Source organism: Rattus norvegicus, chromosome 5, assembly GCF_036323735.1.
Source record: "Rattus norvegicus strain BN/NHsdMcwi chromosome 5, GRCr8, whole genome shotgun sequence".
NCBI classification, from domain to species: domain Eukaryota; kingdom Metazoa; phylum Chordata; class Mammalia; order Rodentia; family Muridae; genus Rattus; species Rattus norvegicus.
The window spans coordinates 6831294-6847356 of NC_086023.1; the positions used below are offsets into that span (position 1 = coordinate 6831294).

The 16063-nt window shown below is 40.6% G+C and overlaps 1 protein-coding gene and 1 pseudogene across 7 annotated transcripts in view; one reads left to right on the forward strand and one right to left on the reverse strand.

The window, feature by feature from the left end:
• The window catches only part of Jph1 (junctophilin 1), a 106936-nt gene that overhangs the window by 17741 nt on the left and 73132 nt on the right, over positions 1 to 16063 (forward strand). The window lies entirely within an intron of this gene.
• On the reverse strand, positions 4127 to 7638 carry Anxa7-ps4 (Annexin A7, pseudogene 4; annotated as a pseudogene).

The window sequence follows — 16063 nt, forward strand, 5'->3', positions numbered from 1 at the left end:
TATAAGATCCCATTTGTCGATTCTTGATCTTAGAGCATAAGCCATTGGTGTTTTGTTCAGGAAATTTTTTCCAGTGCCCATGTGTTCGAGATGCTGCCCTAGTTTTTCTTCTATTAGTTTGAGTGTATCTGGTTTGATGTGGAGGTCCTTGATCCACTTGGATTAAGCTTTGTACAGGGTGATAAGCATGGATCGATCTGCATTCTTCTACATGCTGACCTCCAGTTAAACCAGCACCACTTGCTGAAAATCCTATCTTTTTTCCATTGGATGGTTTTGGCTATGTCAAAAATCAAGTGCCCATAGGTGTATGGGATCATTTTGGGTCTTCAATTCTATTCCACTGGTCTATCTGTCTGTCTCTGTACCAATACCATGCAGTTTTTATCACTATTGCTCTGTAATACTGCTTGAGTTCAAGGATAGTGATTCCCCCAGAAGTCCTTTTTTGTTGAGGATAGTTTTAGGTATCCTGGGTTTTTTGTTATTCCAGATGAATTTGCAAATCGTTCTGTCTAACTCTCTGAAGAATTGGATTGGTATTTTGATGGGGATTGCATTAATTTTTAATCATTCTTTGAACCTATCAATTTTCAAGTAAATGTACAATTAATACTGAGTCTTATGGACTCTAGTTGGGACAAATTTAAAATATATTAACTATAGAATAATTGATCTATTGCTATGAATTTAGGAACCATGTGGGAAGAGCTTTATTCTGGTATAAGACTGTAGGCATGCTTCCATAGCTGGCATATAGCCTGAAACTCACAGTATGAGTGGATATCTCCTGGAAGGTGGTGTGACAGAGAAGAGTACACAAAACAATAATCCACTAATTGGGTGTATGGTAAAATATTTAATATTATTGGAGCCATGTAGAGAGTAAGCTGAGGTGTTATAATACACATAGGGAGTACCATTAGTATATGGTCAGCAGAAGAATTACATGATCATATTTAGAAAGCATTCTCTGAGTGCTGGTAGTATAGATTAAGCAAGAGGCAGTAGAACCAGGAATTCATGACACAGTCACCTGCTAACTGCTGCCCAAGACAAGAGCCCACAGTTGAGCTATGCAGGACAATAAGGGGTGGTGAGAAAAGCCCATGCCCAGATGTACCAGGATCACCTTAAGTGGCTGAGTAGGTATGAGTTTCTGATACCTAGATAGATGAGAGCAGTACTTACTCAGAATATTGGGTTTCTTTTTCTTTTTCATTCATTCTTAAGAGAAATAAAAGGCAAGGTCATTCCATCTGTGTCTGCACAGGTGTTGGTTAGAATTACAGACATTCACCACAAGGCCTAGCCCAACTTTGTTACTAGACTTCTCAGATTTCTAAGTGCTAATGGGGAAGAACTTGGGGAAATTTACACACTACTTCCACAGCTCAGATCCCAACTTTAAGGAACCAAGATTTTTATAGGTCATGCAGGAAAAGGAATTCTGTGCATATGTTACCAGCTATACCTTTCTAGAAGGGACAAGTGGAACAATTCTCACATCAAATGACTAGAATTCTGTTTCTTCAAGACAATGTAATTTAGGTGTGTGAATTTGTGGAATTATGCTTTCTGAGATTTGTGCTCAGGAGACGTACTCAGTGAGCAAGATCTGTGCCATTGGACTTTTTTTCTTGACTACATCCTAAAACAAAATATCACCCTTGAAAAGTATTATGCTACAGAAATACCATGAACAAACATTTATGTAGTGTAAGCTCTGCCCAACAAAACACTTAGGGTACAGAGATAAGTAAGAAATAAAACATATCCTTAAAAGCAAACACGCAGTCCAGTGCACAGAACTATTGTGTATCTGGCAGGGGCCATGGAGGATCATCCAAGGAGACAACTGACACAGCCTTAGCAAGTTTGTCACATATACTTGACTGTGGACTCTTCAGCTTTCTCTGGCCATGATATCTCTACTTCAGGACCATCTTTCTTTGCCTATCCTCTCTTAGAAGTTTGTAGTTATGCTCTGTATGAAGTATAGCTAAGTACAGAAACTGAATAACTGCCCCTCCCCCATTCGCTTTTGTTTTTTGAGATAGGTTCTACCATGTATCCCTGGCTGTCCTGGAACTCACTCTGTAGACCAGGCTGGCCGTGATCTCACAGAGATTCATGTGCTTCTGCCTCCCAAGTTCTGGATTAAGACTGTGTGCCACTATGCCTGTCACTAAAAATGTCTCTGAAGATAAATGAGCTTGATCATTGTAATCTTAACAGCAGGATTTCATGTGATACTTGGAAGCAAATGCCTTGGTTGCCACTGTGGTTCTCTGGTGTTCAAACACCCCCATTCCTATATTTCCCCTGTGCCTTACAAAATTATCAATAGTCTAGTTTAGGGAGTTAAATTGTATTTAAAATCTGTTAGAATTTTGAGGGGTAGTGGGGTTCTCTTTGGATTCAGTGATTTCAAAGTCAGCTGTTTGATTTGTAAGTTAATTTTGGTACTGTTTCCGGATGAGGCAGTACAGACAACACTGAATGTGTCCTCTATGCTCATGAAGTGCTAACTCATGATCTTTGTTCTGCAGATAGTATCCTGGCTGATACCATTTGGCCATATGAAGACCCAATAGGTCTTGATCAATTACCTGGTCCTGGGACTGTGTCATAACCTTGACATTTATCATCTCGTCTAACCATGCCCCACGACCCCCCCACAATAACTGCATCTTTAGGAAATGGAGAATTAGAAGATCACAAAACAAGTGTGTAATAGATGTAGACTGAGGCCCAAGAAATATAACATCAGACCTAGGTGTTTCACATCTTTGAAATTTTGAAAATTGGGCTGGTGATTTTTCTTGAAGTTGTATCCCTCTTTAGGTTCACAAAGGCTGGCCTGTCCAGGAGCAATAGTTTTGCAGTGTAAAACAGATCTCACCTCAGATCATTCTGAGCCAAATGTGAGTGACTAAAGCCCAACAATATGTGTTCAGATTGCCTCACATGGCGTGTTCTGTTATGATGGAAGCAGTTACCTGAACTAATAATTACAAGGGCATTAGTCACACAGCATTTACCAGATACACCAGTAGGAAGTACAGGTAAGATGGAGGCAGCCAAGCTGCTCGAGGCCTCAGATGCTGTCTGATGGCATTCTTCTCAGATGCTGTCTGATGGCGTTCTTCTCAGATGCTGTCTGATGGCATTCTTCTCAGATGCTGTCTGATGGCATTCTTCTCAGATGCTGTCTGATGGCATTCTTCTCAGATGCTGTCTGATGGCATTCTTCTCAGATGCTGTCTGATGGCATTCTTCTCAGATGCTGTCTGATGACATTCTTGGCTTTTGGTCGAAGCTAATGGCCTGCTTAGAGTGCTTGTCAAACTACTTAACAGTTATAAAGATGTTATGTCAGACACAGAAGTAAGCAAGGAATGACTAATAAAGAGACTAATGATACCTGAGATGATTTGATACTGGATCTACAGTTTTCCTAGAGTCTACAATCATGAAGTTCTAATTATCACCCACTCAGCCTGGTGGAATCTTCAACATGGATATGGCTTCATTTTTTGTTCCTAGGAACTTAGCTTTTGTTATTTACTCATATATTACATCTTGTGACTATTTTTTAAACAGATAATATTCTTTGGCTAGCCACAAATCTTGCAAGCCAATGTAATCAGATGTAGACTGGAAGTTGTGAGCTAGAAGCAGAAGCAACTCTAAGATGTGTGTCTGATGATCTAATGCCCTTGTGAGGGTAGCAAAAGGCTTCCCAGGCTTCTTTCAAATATACCAAACAAGTCATCTTTCTGATTCTTTTTATTAGTAATATGAACCAGATTGCTAAAAATATCCAAGTCTAACTCTCTCCTGAAATGTAAACTCCTTTCCTTTGGTTTTGAACCAAACTTAACATTTTGTAGAGAAATTGCTCAGGAAATAGAGTAAAACAGCTTGACATTCCACTTTTCTAATTTCAGATTTATGCTCAGTCAAAAGTTGGTGGGATAAAAGGGAACAGGCCATATTATGTTACTTATTTTTAGAGATTACTGTGATTTTTATTCAGTTTGAAATCTTGATAAAAATAAAAACAGTGAGAATGAAGCTTTACAAATACTGCAAACTTATTACATCATTGATATGGCTTGTACACTGGTTGGATATAGAAAGAAAGCATTAGATAAGGCAGTAATAGCACATGCAGACCAAGCACACTACTCTGGCATAGTCTTTAGTAAAAACCTACCCTGGTTAGCTGCTTTTGTTGACATGCCTACATGCAGATCTCATTGCTTAGAAGGATACCCTCTAAACAACTTCATTCATTTAAAAATAAAATTCCTCTCACCTCACTGGCCAATAATACCCAGAAACCCCCTCATGTCACTTGCACCCATTGTGCTTAGAGTCTTCCCATACATCTGGGTGAACATCTGTTTTATCTGAACAAGGTCAATCTCGATTTGAGTGACAACAGTAGTGACCAGGGAGGAGCCAGTCCCTTTCAGAGAATAATAGAGGTCTGCAGAGAAGGTAGGGTGGTTGAGGATATACTATAAGATGGCCCTCAAACCACTTTGAACATATCCAGAAAACTCTGCTCACACTGCTTAACAACCTTGATTAGCTATCCTGGCATAAGCCTCCATGGTGGCTTTCAGTTGAAGGAAGCTTCTTGTGTGAGAACCATGTTAAAGTGGGATTCAGCCATTCCTAATCTCTCTTCACAAGCCTGATAGATACGCTGTTTTCCTGAACTGTCTGGCAGTTTGTACTCTGTTTCTTAATAGGACCAAGGAGACATCCAACATGTTCTGAGGTTTCTGACCTAACGTCCTTCTCAAAGTCCAAACTCTAAGTGATCATTTCTAATGATGTCTCAAATGTCTCGATTTCTTGAGCATAAAATCTTTGAGTACATGTTCCTGAGTCTCTGCTCCCTGTAAACTCCAGTCAGCATAGTATGTAAAAGGCATAAACAAGGCAAGAGTTGATTCTTCCTTATTTTCACTCAACTCTGACTTGAGATCTTTAAATCCTACTGTACATGGTCTCAACAGCTGCCTTCATTTGTTGCCTGTAGTCATTGGAATGGCTAGACCATCCACAATTTCTCATCTGTTCTAATCCCCTTCGTTGCTTCTCAGAGAGTTTCTACAGCTCTCATTACATCAAAGTTGGAAATTGGTTGGAGTGTCCCTTGAGTACAAGCTGACTAGAGTAGGTCCTCCAAGGTACTGAGAAGGCATCTGTCCTCCATGAAAGCCACCTGGTACTGGGCCCTACGCTGATTCCTGACCATAAAACTGTGCAAGCGGCTATAGATGGCTAGAAAAGCCTGCTTCACCAAGTGGGGCCTCAAAGCTTTAGCCTTCAAGAAATGGTAGTATGTCCCCTGACTATGGGGCTCCAGGATAGCCCCCAGGGTCTGGGTAACCTCTATGTGTACAGTGGCCTCCAACTCCTTGGTAGCTACCACATCCTGCTGATAGGTAAGCACCTCCTTCCATGGGTATAAAGCCACTGGATGTAGATACTGAGGGAAACATGATTCCTGACCTCCAAGAATATATACAGAGAAAGAGGGATAACCATATCAGGATCCTGGTGAACATGGATGGACTGACACTGGCCCCAAAGAAATGGCCAGTAAAGTGGTGTGAATCCTGGGGATTCTGACATAGTAAACATACCTTGGACATGGTAGAACTGGTTGGACATGATGTCATAAAGAATTTGATCAAGACAGAGCCTTATACAAGCCTTGTAATCTCAGCACTCAGGAGGCAGAAGGAGGATCATGGAGTTCAAGGACAGCCTGCACTCTGTTGTTGAGAGCCAATCTCAGAAGAAAAAAAAGAAGTTGATCAGGGAGCAACATTTTCAGGGAAGCAGTAATGTACTTGATGGTTCCTAACCTAAGGAGAAGGGACACACCCAAAAGCAGTGAGCTTACCAGTGTAGCTGTGAAACAGCTCTGGGTCTTAGATTCACAGGGCTGTTGGCGCTCTGTTAATGCTTCAGAGTGGCTCTCACTGCCAATAGCAACTGGAAACAAGGGTTTCCCCTAAACACACCTTCCTCCTGCTCTCATCCTACCACCAGGAAGTGTACCATAGAAAGTTCCCAAGTGTTTGGCAAATAGTGGTACTACTTCCAAAGCTTCTGCGAATCAATGTTGTTGTTGGTATACAGAAAAGAATGTTTTGATTTGAAATAAAAAAAAATAGACTAGAAAGACTGGATACAGACTTACTATAATATTCAGGCTTGAGCTTCATTCTCACTTGCAAAGTGAATAGTTACAGTGTACATACAAGAATGCACTTCCAGGGAGCTGGCAAGATGGCTTTTCAGTTCAAGGTGCTTGCTACCAAAACCTGATGGTCTGAGTTCAGTTCCCAGAGCCCACATGGTAGAAGGAGAGAACCAATTCTCACAGTTGTTCTCTGACCACCACATATGTGCCCACATGCAAAAAATGTTTAAAAAAATAAAAAGAGCATAATAAACCCTTCTTGATTCTGTATCCTCTTCAGCGTATGTAATCCAATACTGTGTTTTGCTCTGCCACAGTGTTAACCACAGCTTAGTGATGATGAGAGGGGCTTAGTTGCATATAGTGGCACCATGCAGTACACAGACAGAAACCATCTCCGAGCTCTGAAGAAGCTAGTAACATGAGCAAAGCAGTGTCTCGGGAGACTGAGTGCAGTTGGTTGCACACTGGACAGAAGGTAGCAGAAGGTGTTGTGGGACAGGGGAGATGTCATCCAGACATGAATCGGTCTAGGCAAAAAGAACTAAGCCCTGAAATTCCAAAGGGGAAAAGTCAGCACCAGTTGTAATAATTTAAAGTATTAAGGGTGTAAGTTGAGAAATCAGGATCACGTGGCACTCTAGGTGGTGGCAGAACGGTAGGACACAAACTAATACGTCTTATGATGCATAGACATTCATAGTGGAACATGACTGGGGGACCAGGAGACTCCTATAACAATGGAACTATGAGGCCGGAACATTGGAGAGATCCCTAAAGAAATGAAACATCAAAATCAAGAATTCAGGTTGACATAATAAACATGTTTGGAAAGTATGTGGAGGTGTCTGCAGAAGCATGTGAGGCATAATGAAACAGGAAATTGTGTACTGAGGCAAGATCGGACATACTTTGTGCTTGTGAATGTCACTTATTAACATAATCCCACCTAAAAATTAATCCAATTGGCATTTCCTTTCTCTGTAAGGCATAATCAGTATAGTGACCCTCTAAGTTTAAACCTTTCCTCTGCCTGATCTTTTGACTGAAAGAATAAAATTAACACTGACTTCGTGCAAAAGGCCTATCTTCAGAGAGTAAGGACATGCTTAACTGTAATTGTCTTATAGTTAAATGCAGAAGAAAATGTTGACTAGATAATGCAGACCCCCTAAGCCTACAGCCCAGTGTTGAACTTCTGAAGAACATCCTGACTGACATGTGGTAACTGTGTAGTTAGGGGTATGAACAATGAGGTCAGAGTTCTGCACTTGGGTTCAGCTTGCAAACCCAGGAAAGCCAAGCATCTATCTGGCTTCCATATCACCATCTCTTCTCTTACCCATGAGGGCTTGCTTTTTTTGGCCTTCCTCACTGGCTGAAGACAGAGAACCATATAGGCTTTGAGAGCCACCCTAACAGATATTTTCCCACAGCTCCCTGATACTAGCAGGTCCCAGCTCGAACAGCCTCACCTCTTCAAGGAAACAGACAAGTTCTAGGAGAGGTCAGAGGTCTTCAGGCATCCTAATTGTTTCTGTCAGGAATATATTAATTGTTAAGATATTCTCTAGTCCAACAATAGTCTTTTAGAAAGTTCACAAAACATAAACAAGTAAATCAAAATATTACTATTTTTATCAGACTGTCCAGATATTAGTTATCCTGCAAGTCATGTCTTATATATTTAGTCTATATGAGAATTTTGAATTAGCCAAAGATACGGAAGTTTATTTCTAATCCACTGAGTTTAAAAGGGACTTCTTAAATATATTAATTTGGCTTAACCATCCCACAATGTGGATGGATAAGAAAACACTTTACCTGTAAAGTATACTCTGTTTTCATTTGGAAATTATAGTTGAATAAAGTTCTGGGTGGGGGCATATTTCTTGTGAAGACTAAGTGAAACTTTGTGCTGAGAACTGCTATACCTGCAAGCCATATTCTGAAGCATTATAAAGACCTGTTGAAATTTTAAATAAGCTGTACAGAGCAGGATTTTCTCTGGACATTTTTCAGTATTTCTTTTTCTCCCATCCATTGTTTTTATATAAAATTCTCTTTATGTAAATTCTGGGTAGCTTTTAGAAGTCTGAGTTAAGAAATATTGTGATAATCTACCATCAAACCAGATAGAGATTCTGAAAGGTTCCTCCTAGTAAGTCACTAAAGTGTACCTGGATCCTTCTCAATATGGACTGACTCTGGGCTGCCAACAGAATAACATACTTACGTCTATAGTAAGTAGGAAAGAAAGTAATAATCATGCTTCTTCAGGGGCCTACTTCATGTTTATTAATATAATATATACTATAGGGTTTTGGAGGGTGGGATCTTACATGAATTCTAACACAAATGGCAGGACATTTGGGGCCCTTCAAATACTTGGTTGTGGTTGATTTATATTCTTTGAGTGACTGTTCTTTAGACATTTAGAATATTCAGCATGAGGCTAAGACTTAATGAGGTTCTGACAATTCATAGATCATCAGTTCAGCATTACAGATTTTAGCGATATCTTTTAAGCTCCTTGTTGAGGTTGCTACATAAAAGGTGATCAGCTTAGTGGTAGAGTTTCCTCATCCCTGGGTCCTTTAATGGTCAATGACACTGATTTCCTTGGGTATTTAGTACATGTGACTCTTGAGTGACATGAAATGAGCAGATTAGGGAGCTATTCTGACCTCAGACCCCGGAACTGTGCCATTCACTGCATTCACAGGCCTCGGGAACGAGTTCTAAGGTTCACCTGCAGGCAAATTGTATGAGAGTGTCTGAATCTCCCTGAAGTACTAGCCTCGTCCCGAGTCTGGGGACAAGAATGCCAGAGTGACTCCACCTTACTACATAGTTTGTGGCCATGTAAGAATAGCTTGGGGAAGTTGGGAGAATTCTATGATATTAAGTATATGTGACTGTCCTTACAGTGAACAGCAGTCACCAGTACTTACTGAAGTATGAAGCAGTTATTGAGTGTGTGCATGCCATAAGAAGGTCTCTCTTCCAGAGACTTGCATTCTAAGTCAAGAGATTGAGAAGAAAAGCTAACAGATTGTCTGTGAGGGTGAGGGCTGAGCTGGAACAAAAGGCAGTCTATCTAAGAGCCCCGCACATGATCCCTGGCCATCAAGAGGAACTTGAAGGACTTCCAGAGACATTCTTGAGTAGGAACTTGAGGAAACAAGCTCTTCCAGACGTGGAGAGGGGCAGATGAGTTTGCCAAGCAAAGAGCCTATATTTGGCAGACTCTGGAAGATAGAGAGATTATTTTTCCTGAAAAATAAAAATGCTATTTGTTGTTATTCACCTCTGTGTGGGGTTCCTGATTAGGAATACACACTCCACAGGCTGCAGTCTGGTGGTTGGCTCAAATTCTGGGCTGGAAGTAATGTGAAGCTAAGCCTGGTGCATAGATTACCCTTTGCAGACTTCACCGTGCTTTGTCTGCAGATTGAGAGAAGAGTCATAGCTATGCATTGGGGTATTGCAAAGGTTAGAAGAGAAGATGTGCTTAAGCAGAAAGTAAGCACTAAATGTTTGCACTGTGTTAAACTTTGTAATAATTGCAGCCAACATTTCCCAAATGCCTCTTTGTGTAAAGAAAGAACAGAATATGTGCCTTGGTAAGACCCCCCAGAAGAAAAAGACACAGTATCTGGTCTCTGGAAAATGTGCAGTCGGGTGAGAGATGGGCATGTAAACAATGACAGTGTAGCATTAAACAGAGTGACGTGGATGTCCAACATGTATAGGAGCATCGCCAAAGAGATCCCTTCTGTGGAGAGAGGACATTCTTGGGAGAAAGGAAGTTAAGGCAGATTTTTTTCTTGGTATTCATTTTTGTTTCTTCTTGTGGGAATCAGGGAAGGTCCATACAGACCTGCTCTTGGCCATCTTTCAATTCCTGTGGCCAACTTGATCTTGGTTCCTCTCCATCCACCTGGATATGTTCACATGGCTCCTTTGGCTATGAGACTGCAACGAGAACAGAGAAAGTGTGCTCTCCATTTGCCTGCTAGCCAGAGACAGGAGTAATGCATGCAGGAGCCAATGGCAAAAGCTGGGGAACTTGATCCTCAGAGTGGTCCTGAGGCCTTGGGCTTAGGGACTCATTCTTGGTATTCCCCTGCTAGCTTAATCACGCTGTTTCTGCTAATATGTTGTGGGCTTCAGTGGCTCCATCACCCTCTTATCCAAGCTGAGGATCAGAATCTCCCAGTTTCTAGTCCCTATGTTGCAAGGAGTACTAGTCTTTCCCTTGAGCTTCAGTGAAAGTCCCCAAGATATCCAGCTGTGGGGTCCCAACTATCTTGGCCTTTTCTGAAATGCCTCACATTCTGGCACTGTTCCACAGTCTCACCTCTAATAAAGTCCCTGCCCCTTCTTATCACTCTGATCCTGGAGAATGGATAGTCAACTCTAGGTTATTTATGGATGCTGAAATTAGGGAAGATGTTAACTTGTGCTTTGTCATCAAGAGATTGAGAAAGGTAAAAGGGTGATTTATCTTCAGCATGACAACCTCCAAAGAGTTTAGGGGACTTTTTAAATTCTTTCTGTAATATGTAGAAGTGAGGAAGGGAAGACCCGGGTGCTAGAACAACTTCAGATGCTTGCACTGTGACCTTTGAGCAGAAGTTGACATGTGTGAGCTACTGGGAGTGTGCTTTCTCTGTGGGAGCTCTTATGCCAGTCCTTGACATAGCAAGATATTTTGTGTTAGATTTGCTCCAATGATGGCCATGTCTTGGAATATGGTGATGCCTCCAAGACTTTATACAAGGCTTCTATGGTGTTTTGGGTAAGATGTATATTCAGTTATGAGGCTAATGGAATTTTATGAGCACTCATGGGTCTCTCAAAAGGAAAACTGATGATATTCTCACCCCAATCCTGTTAGGGGTAAATTATTTTCTCCTAGTCTACTGCATGCAAGTATGAACTAAAGCCCCAGCCTGCTGTCTAACGTGGCCACACTTCTGTTTGGAAGTCACTGAAGGCTGCTCCAGGGTGTGTAAAAATTGTGGAGACAGATTTTTTTTTGTGATTCAGGTTTCTTTTTTAAAACTTGAGCCAGCCTGATTTGCCATTGCTAGCCATCTGCTATGGGTGTTTAAACAGCTTTGAATGAAACGCACCCGTGTCTTTGTCACAGCTCTTGCCTGGCTCAGCAGGACTCAATTGGGCTTCGCCTACTTACACATCTGCATGCCTGTATTCCTCCTCATTATTATTAGTCAACCTGCTCAGAAGAAATAAGTAAACTTTAAATTGTGAAGAAATTCTCTTTATACTATTTAAAAAACACAAAGTATCCATCTTAACATTATTAAAATAGCTTTTTTCCAAATTAGGCTTTGTAACCAATAACCAAAATTAGTTCATTAGAATTGGAGAAGTTTGCAATTCACAAAATGACAGTGGAAATATTCACTCAATAATCAGGAGGTACAGGTCAGTGGTGCGTGAGCCCTTTATTGTTGTGCTACACCAGTTCATAGAAGTCCAAGAAGACCCCATCCTGTTTCCATGAGTAAACACTGCTGAGTTTTCATGGGCTTCATATGAGCACTAATTATGCCAAACTAAAATGGTATACATTTCTGTGTTACAAGTGGGAGAAGTATGGGGCAGGGTAGAATTCTGTGGCTTTCAGAATGCTTTAAGTGCCAAAGTTTAAGTGAGCAATGTGTCCTTGGAGTTCAGGGTGGGGGAATACAATGGAGAAGATCTCCTGGGAAAAAAAGGTAAAAGTCAGATTTTGAGCCCGAGGAATATTTGGGGGCACACATGGAGGAGACCTTACTCTGAATAGAAAAGACACACAGCAGGTGTTTGGTATAAGACAGTCCAGAGGGGTTCCAGGAAGCTACCTTGACACATTCCCACTTCTGAGGTACCACAGGAAGCTGTGAGGACCATACTTTCAGGGAGACACCTTAGTTGCTGCTAGAACTCGATTAAACCACCAAAGTATTTTTTTAATCTTGCAAAAGTGAATAAATAAAATCAGACCAAATGGTTTATTCCATTTTCTCGGACAGGAATGTTCAGCAGAAAGAAATTCTTCTTTTCTTTTAGGGCAAGTCTGTTATTAAGGGGTCCGAACCATGACATGTTACTGGAACCTGTCAGTTCCCACTCTACATATGGTATGGATGAATCAATGTTTGCTCAGAGCCCATGTAAACTCTTACATGAAGCTTTTTGTTGCATCCACAAAAGTTTGTCACTTTTAAACATTCTATCTCTATACAATTAAAACATTAATTTACATTTTTCCCCCTGAAATATTCGAACAGAACATCCTTCCCATCACCTAAGACTGGTCTTCAGATTATTTAATTTGAGCTGGGGCAATGTCTCAGTAGATAAATAGACTTAACATGCAGTCCTGGAGGATCTGAATTCAGATCCCCAGCACCTACCTGTGACCCCCCCACCTGTAACCACAGTGTTTCTAGGGAGAGACTGGGGCCTGAGACAGACAGATGTCTGGGGCTTGCTAACTGGCCAATGTAGATGAAACAGTAAACAGCAAGTTCAGTAAGATACTCTGTCTTTTAAAGTGATGTAGAGAGGGAGAGTAATGAAGTAGAGACCTGACCTCTGGTCTCCATGTACCTGCACATGCACACACACATACTTGGACATACAGCACATCCAAGAGCACACACAAATAATAAAAGCTCCAATTTCCTAACCCTTACTTACTTGGTGGTCTCCAATGATCGTCCCCAGGTTTACCTACCCTGAGACATTATCCAAATGAGGAGCCTCCTTTTGGCTTCACCTTATACGAAGTGTCCTTGGCTGTTCATGTGCTCCTCTTACTTTTCCTCAGCTCCTCCCAATCTGCCTCTCCTGCCCACATTTATAGCCTGCTTTCCGTCCACTTTTCTCTAGATGGCCAGTTCTACTGTGACTTTATCCCAAAGTCATGGACTGACTGGGCTTATACAATAGGGATATGGAGTGCTGGCTTACACGTGTTCTGTTGTTCAAGAGATGGGCATGAATGCTGGTGCACAGGAAATTCTGCAGGAGGCAGCAGGAGGCTCAGAGACCCAAGGAGGTAGAGTATGATTGGTCTCACAGGAAGCCCATGAAAACTCAGCAGTGTTGACTCGTGGAAACATTAGAGTAACAGGATGCGGTCTTGGGCTTTTATGAACTGGTGTAACACACAATAGTATTTGGACTGGACTTTCGATTCATGAATTCAGCATTGTTCTCTAGGTAAGTCCTACCAACTCTTTTAATACTTAGACATCCCCCAACAGCTCGGCCAGTGGGAGAAATTCTCTAGGTGTTGTTTTCATACATGTAGAATAAAATCAATGATTTTTAGTTGTTTCTAAAAATTTCCTGGCTTAAAAAAATCCTATCAGCTAAACTAACTACATACTTGTATTGCAAGCTATATTGAAGTGTTGTATTTCTTTTGTTTTTACAAAGTTGGGATTTAATGTGCAACTCTTAGGTGGGATTAATTTCTAGGATAAAATCTACCTTGTTTCTGACTTGTGAGTGATTGTTTAAATTCAAGGATTTTTTTGTTGTTGTTGTTGTTGTGGTGGTGGTGGTGGTTGTGATGGTTGTTTGGTCTTTTAGTTTGTATATATATATATATATAAAACCAAAACAGTAGACTAGAAGTAACTTAATAGTCAGAGGGAAATTTCATCACACCATGTGGAATTTCATCCTGCTTCAAAAGTCTCTACTTTTTGCCTTAAACAAACGTACTTGCTTAGAGATTCGTTAACTGTCACTATTTGAGAAGACTTATTACAGAAGACCATATACACACACAGCATATAATAAACTGTCAGTGTAAGAAAAACTGTAACAAAAACAAATTTGTTAACTGAAGCAAAAATTGCATAATTGCATATGCATGACGTTATAATTAAATTATTAACTAATTGTTAAATTGCATGTGCATACTGATGCAAGGAGGTGACCTCTTCAAAAATCATTTTGGTTATTTCCAAAAGGAATAGCCCAGGACTTCTGAAAGATTTTATCTCTTAGTTTAGGTTCATTAGACTCTTGATAATAGTTAGATGGCTATTTTCTTTAATATTCCAGGGAACAAATGCAATGTCTAACTCATAGTAACTTAACTAGGCCCGTTCACATGGTCATATGTTCCCAAATATAACTGGATTTCCTCCACTGAAAGCACATGTATGAGCACATAGTACTGTGGGCTCAGAGCATCTCCCTGCCTACCTGGCCCTATCTTTTGCATGTACATTTGTAATAACAGCTGGCATTTGAGTCTTCAAAAGCCCATAGTGATTATTTTTCCATTTTATTCTATTTTGAAGCTTCTGTGGGAAGTGGTAATATTTTATGTTTGATTCAGTGTAGAAACTGTCAATATTTGGGAAGGCTTATTACAGAAGGCCATATATACACACATAGCATATAATAAACTGTCAGTGTAAGAAAAACTATAACAAGTGAAATCTTAAAATCAGGCTACTTATCCCTACTTCAAAAATGATGGAACAAACCAATGAACATGTATCTGATGGATGGGCCACGGTGAAGTTACAGCCAGAGCTGAAGTGGCCCCAGAGAGGTTAGGGACAGGAGAGCGTCACTGAAGAAGTTAAACTGTGCTGTAAAGGGAGAGAGAGGGGCTCTGGAAACACACAGGCTTAAAGGAAACAGAAACTGGAGTTTGGTTCATCTGCAGCTGTGAAAATGCAGTGTTCCCTATAAATGCCTGCTGGCGTGGTACACTATAAGTAGGTTGGGCGCTTGCCGTATGAGTGGAAGGGGTGGGACTTTTAAATGTCCTTTATTTTCTGAAGATGAGTAATATTCGTGTCCTCCCTGTTCCTGACTCTGGCTGACCGTGTGCTCTTCCCAAAGGCAGCAAATGTTGGTAATCTTGTACGTTTTCCTTGGTATTTGCACCTACATACAGATTTATCTCCTTTTATACAAATACCAGCATACTGCACTTCCACAGTTACTTTCTAGAGCTTTCTTGGGAGAGTGTTATCTTAAGCTAGGACAGAAGTATGGAAATCCCTCAGCCCATCTGGACTCCATAAGGAGTCTGTGTAAAAAAACAGGTACCCAGTACACTGTATACTTGTGTGAACATTTTAAATAAATTCAAAAGGAAAAGGATCAGTTTAAAAAAAAAGAGCTGGAAGATAGCTCAGTGGTACTATGCTTGCCCACCTAGCACTTGAAAGATCCTAGATCAAATTCTCACTACTGGGACATAAAGAAACAAATAGATCTTTAGCTTAAAGAAAAAAAAAAACCTGCTGAGTAACGGCATGTTTTACATTCCACACTAACTGGCCCTTTGAAAAGCAATGTGGAAAATATAGCATGGATTTGTGCTGTTCCCTGATGATTCGGGGCTAAGTCCTGCCAAGAAATCAAACACATTGACTAATTCTCTATGGAAATTTACAAGCTTACTAAGTAGATTAGAAAGAAACCATGAACACTTTCACATCAGTTGCAGTCAGGTGTTCCTGTGAAATTTTGGTATGAAATGTATGTGGCTCTTTGGGGTTTTTTAAAAGCTTTTTATATTTCAAAACTCAGATAAAGAATGGTAGCGCAGGGTAAACAAACACTGCCTATACTCTTCCTTTGTTGCCGTTTAACGGTATCTATTGCAATTCATCTAACATTAATAGATAAATGACTTCACAAGTCTATAAACAATTAAAACTGACTCACCGGGGTCTGGGAGTATAGTTTGGTTGTACACTCCATGGCCATCCCCAGAACTAGAACCGAAAGGAAAGCATTCAGCATGCTAATTTGTTCAGCGATGGGAGT